Source organism: Uranotaenia lowii, chromosome 2 (assembly GCF_029784155.1).
Source record: "Uranotaenia lowii strain MFRU-FL chromosome 2, ASM2978415v1, whole genome shotgun sequence".
Taxonomy (NCBI): Eukaryota; Metazoa; Arthropoda; class Insecta; order Diptera; family Culicidae; genus Uranotaenia; species Uranotaenia lowii.
Genome location: NC_073692.1, coordinates 272,927,186 through 272,935,453, shown reverse-complemented (window position 1 = coordinate 272,935,453; position 8,268 = coordinate 272,927,186).

Here is an 8,268-nt window from a genome sequence, read left to right as displayed (position 1 = left end):
GCCACAATGAGCAAAAGAATTTGTTCCAATATTAAATGAAGCAGACTTTAGCTGGATAAATGAGGTGAATTTTGGTGAGCAACAATATTTCGTTAAATCAAAATGCAGTGCAGGCCGAAAAACGTTACTCTGTGAAGCCATACATATAAGGATTATGACGAGGGTGCTCAATACTGCACAATAGTTTTTGAGCGGCATGATATGTATAATAAAATAAATAAATAAATATGTATAATAATGACCGGAAGCTTGAATATTACTTAAACCAAGCGAACATATGTTTGTTCTGTAAAGCTCCATTCACACCTTGCGTTAAAATTAATGGAGAAACAAATCTTTTTTTCGTCTGTAACTCAATAGCGCAACGTTTAATAATAGGATGGAATCTGTGAGGGATTATGAAACTGTGGAATCCAAAACGGTCTCAGCTCAGTGTTTAAAGCTATTTATCCTCATGGTTTAAAAACGCACTGATTCTTCATTAGTACCACCTCGACCATCTTCAACAAATCGTTGAACCAGGGTATATTTCCTAGGATCCGAAAAAATGCATCTCTTCAATTCACAAAACTATACACAAAAGTTGAGCGAAAAACTACCGCGGGATATCGATTTTAATCTGTTTGCCCAAAGTTTTAAAGAGCCTCGCCAACGATGTGTGGTAGGTACCAAATTATGCGTCACTCAGTCTCTGATGATCAAGAAACTGCTTTACGAAAAACTGAACTTCCATCATGTGCTAATTTTCATCACAATATCGCGAAAACAATATTTGTCTTGTATGAATGAAAGGGGTCATCTGAAAATGTGAGAACATTTTTCATCATTCCTGGCTCTGTTGAAAAAATGGGAAAATTGTGCATAACAACAGTAACAGTAATTTAATCTGTATCTTTCGGGACAAAATATGATTATTTTAAGTTTTTGTGTGGTGTTTACATGAAAAGGTCCGAAAAATTAGTCTTCTTCTATATGGTCGGCATTCGACCAGACCGAACTGAACGCCATCAGCATTTTTCCGAGACTCTTGTACTTTATGGGCAAATAATTTCATCAGCAATCTTTGATGTTTATGAGCCAGAACCGATAGATTTTAATTCAAGGAACTCGTTTCAGTCAATCATATTCACTCTTTCAACCTACAATATGAAGTATACGAGTGTTGTTTCAAAATTTTCACATGGCGCTCAGTTCGGTCTGGTCGAAGTCCGGCCATATATATAAAAAGCAATTTCTGTGGGTTTGTTTGTTTGTCCTCTATAGACTCAAGAAAGCTGAAATCTGGCATGGATGCTCATTAGGACCAGGAATGATAAAAAATGTTTTCAGATTTTCGGATGACCCCTTCTGAAGGGAGTCGTCCATAAATGAGAAATATTGTTTTCGCGATATTGACGTTATTTTTCGTCGGATTATGATGAAAATTAGCACGTGGGGGTTTTGAGAGACAAGCAATTGATTTCAGGTATTGCATGTTGGGTCGGGAGTCGGCAAAAGGGGTCTTCCATATGAACTTTTCACTGTTTTTGCAATATTGACGTTAATGTACATCGGATTCAGATAAAAAATGATACACGAGAGTTTAAGGGACGAACAATCGATTCCAGGTTTTAAATTTTTTGTGAGGGGCCAATAAAAGGGGTCGTCCATATTAACTTTTCACTATTTTTGCGATATTGACGTTGTTATACATCGGATTCAGATGAAAATTGGTACACGAGAGTTTTGAATAGCGTGCAATTGATCTTAGGTATCAAATTCAATGTAAGGGACCGGCAAAAGGGGTCGTCCATATTAACTTTTCAATATTTTTGAGATATTGACTTTATTATACATCGAATTGAGAATAAAATTTGCGCTCTGATATTTTTAGGGACGGGCAATCGATTGCCGGTATTAAATTTTATGTGAGCGGCCAGTTTAAGGGGTCGTCCATATTAACTAATTGCTATTTTTGCTGTATTGACGTAATTAAACATCGGATTCAGATGAAAATTGGTAAAGAATTTTGAATAACGTGCAATCGATTTCAGGAATCAAATTCAGTGTAAGGGTCCGACGAAAGGGGTCATCCATGTTACCTTTTAAATATTTTGTTATATTGAGGTTATTATACATCGGATTGAGGTGAAAATTTACACATAGAAATTATTAAGGTCGAACAATTGATTCCAATTATCCAATTTTAGGTCAGGGGTCCGCCAAAAGGGTTATCCATATTAACTATTCATTGTTTTTTGTGATGTTGACGTTATTATGCAATGGATTGATTTGAAAATTTGCACACGGGAGTTTTGAGGGAAAAACAATCGAAGTTTGTAAAAGAGGCCACCGAAAGGGGTTTAATTTTTTGGCAATATTTAATTCCGTTTTTAGGGGCCGTTCACTAATTACGTAAGCACAATTTTGGAAATTTTATACCCTCCCTCCCCCCTGGTAAGAAAAAGTAAGATTTTTCGAAACCCCCCCCTCCCCCCCTAGTAAGATCTTACGTTTTTGATTTTTTGAGAAATTGACACGTTTTTACAAACAGAGCTCGAAAATATTAAGAACTTAAACGTCCATGCTCCTAAGCTAAGCAAATTAAAGAAAAACATAATATATGAATTTGGAAAGCACATTTTATACAAAACAAGAGATGAAATATCTAAACGATTACAAAATATATTATTTCAGGCAATGCCTGTTCGTAGCAGCATTATTTTCAATAAATTTCCACAATCGAATACACAATACAAAATCTAATTTCCAAAAAAAAAAAAAGAGTGAAAGATAAGGTTAACAAGGTACAATAAAAATTGTTATGTTGTGACCTCAAAATCATAAAAATGTAAAAAAAATCATTCTATACTACTAGAATTGGTGCAAAAATGTTTAACGACAGTAACGTTGATAGTTAACCAAAAAGCTCAGACTCATTTCAGCAGTGAGCGATAAAGTATCAGCATTTTTTTGGTAAATCTTTTGTTAAATACAGTTTATTTTTTTATTTACTCAAAGACATTAAAAGATAAATAACAAAACATCAAAAATAACCAACAGAAAGGTTGTGAGAAGAAAAAAAAAATTAAAAAAAAACCTGAGCAATATGGTTTTGTATGGCTGTGACGAATTATCAATGTAACATTTCTTACGTAAGATTTTGGGAAACCCCCCCTACCCCCCTTGTAAGAGATCGTAAGCAAATGTGAAACCCCCCCCACCCCCCCTATGTGCTTACGTAATTAGTGAACAGCCCCTTAAGCAACGATCGAGTAGAAATGTATACACGGGGGTTGGGACAGTCAATTGATTTCTGATCTCAATATTTGAATCTAACTACAATAAGGGGATCTTCCGTATTAACTGATAAATTTGTTTTTGCGATAATTTTGTATCACACCGAGACGAAAATTTATATACGGTTTTTTTTTTATTATTAACGGCCCACCACACTCCCCCACACCACCAAAAGGCTCATTTGAGCCCCCTGATAATGGACGCTACTGTTCTCAGCACGTCTGGCAGCAATTGAAAAAGAAAAATTAATACGCGAGCAAATTCTACTCTTGCTGAGAACACAAAAATTATTTAATTAATTGCGAGGAATGTGATGAATATTATTTACACTAAGTTACACTATGAATCTCAATGGAAAAAGTTTCCTTTGAAGAGATTCATGTTGAAACAAAGTTTAACTAATTATACAATAAAACTATACTAAATTTAAAAAAAAAACTAATACTTCAAGTAAAAATCATACAAGATTAACGCTACAAAGTTATAAATCTTTACACTTAAAGCTAGCTTTGTTCGACTTGTTTAACGACTTATTTTTTCTTTAAACATTTGAAGTAGTTTGTTTTTGAATATGGATCGATTTTTGGCACGGTCAATTAATTCCTGATTTCAAATTAAGTAGCATACGACAGAAAAAAAATGATAGTCCATATTACGTGTTCAACATTTTTTGTAACTATTGCCTAACAATGCATTTGGAAATGCATCTGAAAATGCCTGGCAATTGACATTCATTCAAACTGTTTATGACATATTCTAAATTAAATGTGAAACGCAGTTCGTTTGGGATCAGCTAGTTAAAAGCATAAAATTGAAACAGCTAAATTAGATTTTTTTCTATTCTATGTAATTTTCCTTTTAATTATGATATATCTACACACAAAATTTCTGAGGCCAGATTTTAGCAAAATTTTGCTCAAATTTGACCAGCTAGAAATTGAGCAATCAATTTAGCAATATTTTTCTGCTAGAATTTTAGCAAACAAGGGCAAAATAAGCCGCCGGAAAATTTTAATGAAATTTTAGCAAAAACCGCGTGAAAATACCGGGCAGTTTTTATTTACATTTTTTTTTTTAAACGCAGGGAGGGCATCAGATTTTACACAAAAAACACAAATTCTTTCCCTTTTATACTTTATTTTGGATTTCCGCTCAATTTCACAACACAACACTTTGTTTACTTTGATTTTCTTCCGGCGCCTGGACTGAGATGCTCCAGATGTGGGTAGGATTTTTACCGGTGGTTCCGAGGATGTTTTTATCGTCGTCTTACCGGAATCAACAAAGTTCCATCCTTTCAGGACTTTGCAACTTCTCTGGCGACTCCCGGGCATTGGTGTTATATTCGCTGGTAACGGCAACCTGGTAGAAAAAAAACACTTGAAAACCCGTAAAATCCATCAGTGTCCAGATGGACTCTTACCCAAAGGACTGAAGCAAGTGGGGATTTTTTTTTATTATCTGACGGGTTTGCGCCGGGGGTCTTCAGATTTTCCCCAAAATTGAAAATTTGGTTCATTTTTGCGACTTAAAAACACATGTATTTTTTCAGATTTCTATCATTTTTATTTTTTGAGTTAGCTTCGGTTAGATTTTTTTGTCAATAAAAAATAACCATTTTTCAAAGCTTCATAACTCTGTTATTTTTCAACGGAAATTATAAAATAGCACATCAAATTGCATTGAAATTTTATCAGCTTTCCAAATAAAATAGCTGGAAAAAAATAAATAAAGACCTTCAACATGAAAAGTAGTAAATAAACATTAAATGGCGTCTAAAAGTACCGGCTGCACCACCGAATATTTTGCAAAAAATACCATTGAACAGCTCAATTTATGATGCAACTTTCATCTGAAGACACCAAAGTGGGCCATCAACTCCTTGAAGAGTTATGAAAGAAATAATGGCAACAAATCTCTTTTTTTTTGCATCGAAAACAAACAATGGTCGAACAATTGCACTAACATATGGAGTGAGCGCGTACTTCTAACAACATGGAAACAAAAGAACTTTTCAAAGCAGGTAAAAACACTATTTTTTGGGCTTTGTAGACTGCCCCTACTCGCATAACAGTCCCATATGAATTTTCGTCATTTTAGGTCAACATAGGGATTCAAAATAAAACACTAAAAAAAGAGGTTTTGTTCTACAAATTTCGATAAAAATATCAATTTGTGGCTGTCCTATATGAAATATACCCGAATAACAGTTCCATGAAATACCACGGATTTGGTTACTTTTCAATGCTTCTTTCCGCGAAATAGTCTTTGATTTATTGCGTTGAATCATTTAAAACAAATTTAACTCACTTAATGTCGAATGATGCACACGAGTTTTCGAAGGCAGGTCTGACTTCCTTAGGAATGACTTCCTGAGCGAAAAACTATAGGATGCAATCAAAAATCGTAAAAAGATTCAACTTACAATGTGGAATTTACGATATTTTGTATGTTTCTTTTTCTGACAATTGCATTTAGAAGTTCAAAAATGATCAAATTTAAGTCTTAGAAAGTAGCTTGGTAAAAAAAAAAAATCTGTATGGGACTGTTATGCGAGTAGATTTGAAAAAGGTTTCAAATATGGTCGATTAACTCCATAATGAACACATGATGAATAAAAATGGTGCTCTCGACCTTACCAATAACTTAATTTCGAAAATTTCAGGTCTTACGATTTATTATGACAACCTAGAAACGATTTTCGTTTATGCCGAAAGTGGTGATCACAATTTAAGAATGTATTCCAAAACAGGAAAAGCTGATTTTCTCGCTTACTTGTTTTTGCAGATGGGACTGTTATGAAAGTAGGGGCGGTAGAGTGTTGCAGCTAAACTGACTTCATGGTATATCCAAAAATCTAATAACGTATTCGTTTATATCCAGTTTTGCACCAGGTCACAACAAGTTTTGCAAATTTTGCTGTCATTTTTAGAAGTTTATGCGCTCAGTTTTGCATCCGTGATTCCCCAGATTTGATTTAAAATGGACGGTGGAACACTGAAGATTCGTTTGATCGAGGTAGCAAAACACTGACGACAAATTATGTTCGTTCTAGTATGGTAAACCTCAAAACTGGGCGAATGGAGAAAACGAATACGGTAAAAGTATCATATTTTCAATGTCATATCACCTACAATGGGAATGATGCTGTTTACAGCCTGGGCTGACCATACTGAGCTCTTCGATTATTTCTACATTTGTGCCACACTCTTTGTTAATGATCAATGGGAAAGGATTTTTTTGTCCCAGTGCTTAGCTCCCGATATAAAAACTATGTAAAGCACGTCTATATTTCATTTTTTTAATCACATTTTTGTGATCCCAAACACAGGGACTGAACCTTCTACTATTGGCATTGATTATGCTTCACAATGATCTTTGATCGAAAAGTTAATAAGTTATATAGCATATGACCAAGTTGTAAAAGCAACATTTCCATTATTTGTTATATCACATTAACAATACGATACCAAGAATTTTGGTTAAAATTTTAAGTCAGTTATGCTGCAAATACTCTACAAAGCACGAAAAAGTAGTACTTTTTACCTGCTTTGGTAAGTTCTTTTGTTTCCATGTTGTTAGAAGTGCGCGCTAACTTTATATGTGTGTGCAGTTGTTCGACCATTGTTTGTTTTCGTAGCAAAAAAAGAGATTTATCGTCATTATTTCTTTCATAACTCTTCAAGGAGTTGATGGCCCAATTTGGTGTCTTCAGATGAAAGTTGCATCATAAATTGAGCTATTCAATGGTATTTTTTGCAAAATATTCGGTGGTGCAGCCGGTACTTTTAGACGCCATTTAAAGTTTATTTACTACTTTTCATGTTGAAGGTCTTTATTTATTTTTTTCCAGCTATTTTATTTGGAAAGCTGATAAAATTTCAATGCAATTTGATGTGCTACTTTATAAATTCCGTTGAAAAATAACAGAGTTATGTAGCTTTGAAAAATGGTTATTTTTTATTGACAAAAAAATCTAACCGAAGCTAACTCAAAAAATAAAAATGATAGAAATCTGAAAAAATACATGTGTTTTTAAGTCGCAAAAATGAACCAAATTTTCAATTTTGGGGAAAATCTGAAGACCCCCGGCGCAAATTGTCAGATAATAAAAAAAAATCCCCAACTGTCAAATCACATACAAACCGACCGTACTGACTTTTTGGAACCAGAACGTCAGTTCCCCTTTGATTTCAATGGAACTTTGGAACCAAAACGTCAGTGCGGTACTGAAATGTCAGTTCAGAAATTTTCTTCTCTTTCAACCCCTTGCTCTTACCTGTATGCTTCCTGTGTAGATCAGGCCACCATTTCGTCGTCCGCTTGTTCACCAAAAGCATCCTGTTCTTGAAATTTTCGTAACTGCACGTTTTGTTTTCTATGCGGCGGAAAAGACGGCTGCTTTTCAAAAAAACAGCGGCTAACAAAATTAGTTTTCGCTAAAATCAAGCAAAATAACCTTTTTGCTATCGTGTTAGATAAACAACCCTTTTTGCTAATCGAAAGTAACACAGTATTTTTGCTAAGTGGAGCCTCAAAGGTTTTGTGTGTATAGCAGTTGGTTCGAATCTCATGTACACAGAAAGAATGCATGTTTTAAATCGTTTCCTCAAAAATATGGAGTAGGGCATGTGGTATCCCGAATTTGGTAACATATAACTTGCACCGATTACTCCCAGTTCAGTGTGTAGAAGAAGAGCACAAACGTGAGGTACATTTAACGGAGTGAAGTAAATTCGATTTATAGTTCTGTTGCGCAGTGCCGGATATTACAGGGCATAGCATCTTGACATTTGCTACAAATTTTACTTATAGTTTTATGTAAATCTCAGAGTCGGCGAAGTTTGTCATCATAGCTTGACACAATAGATAAGTTAAAAACCCAAGGCATATCCAGCATGATTAGTTTAACCATTGAATAACATGGGCGAAATCGAGGTTAGTTTATCAAAAAAAAAAATTTCGATATAAATTATAAATTTCTTTTTA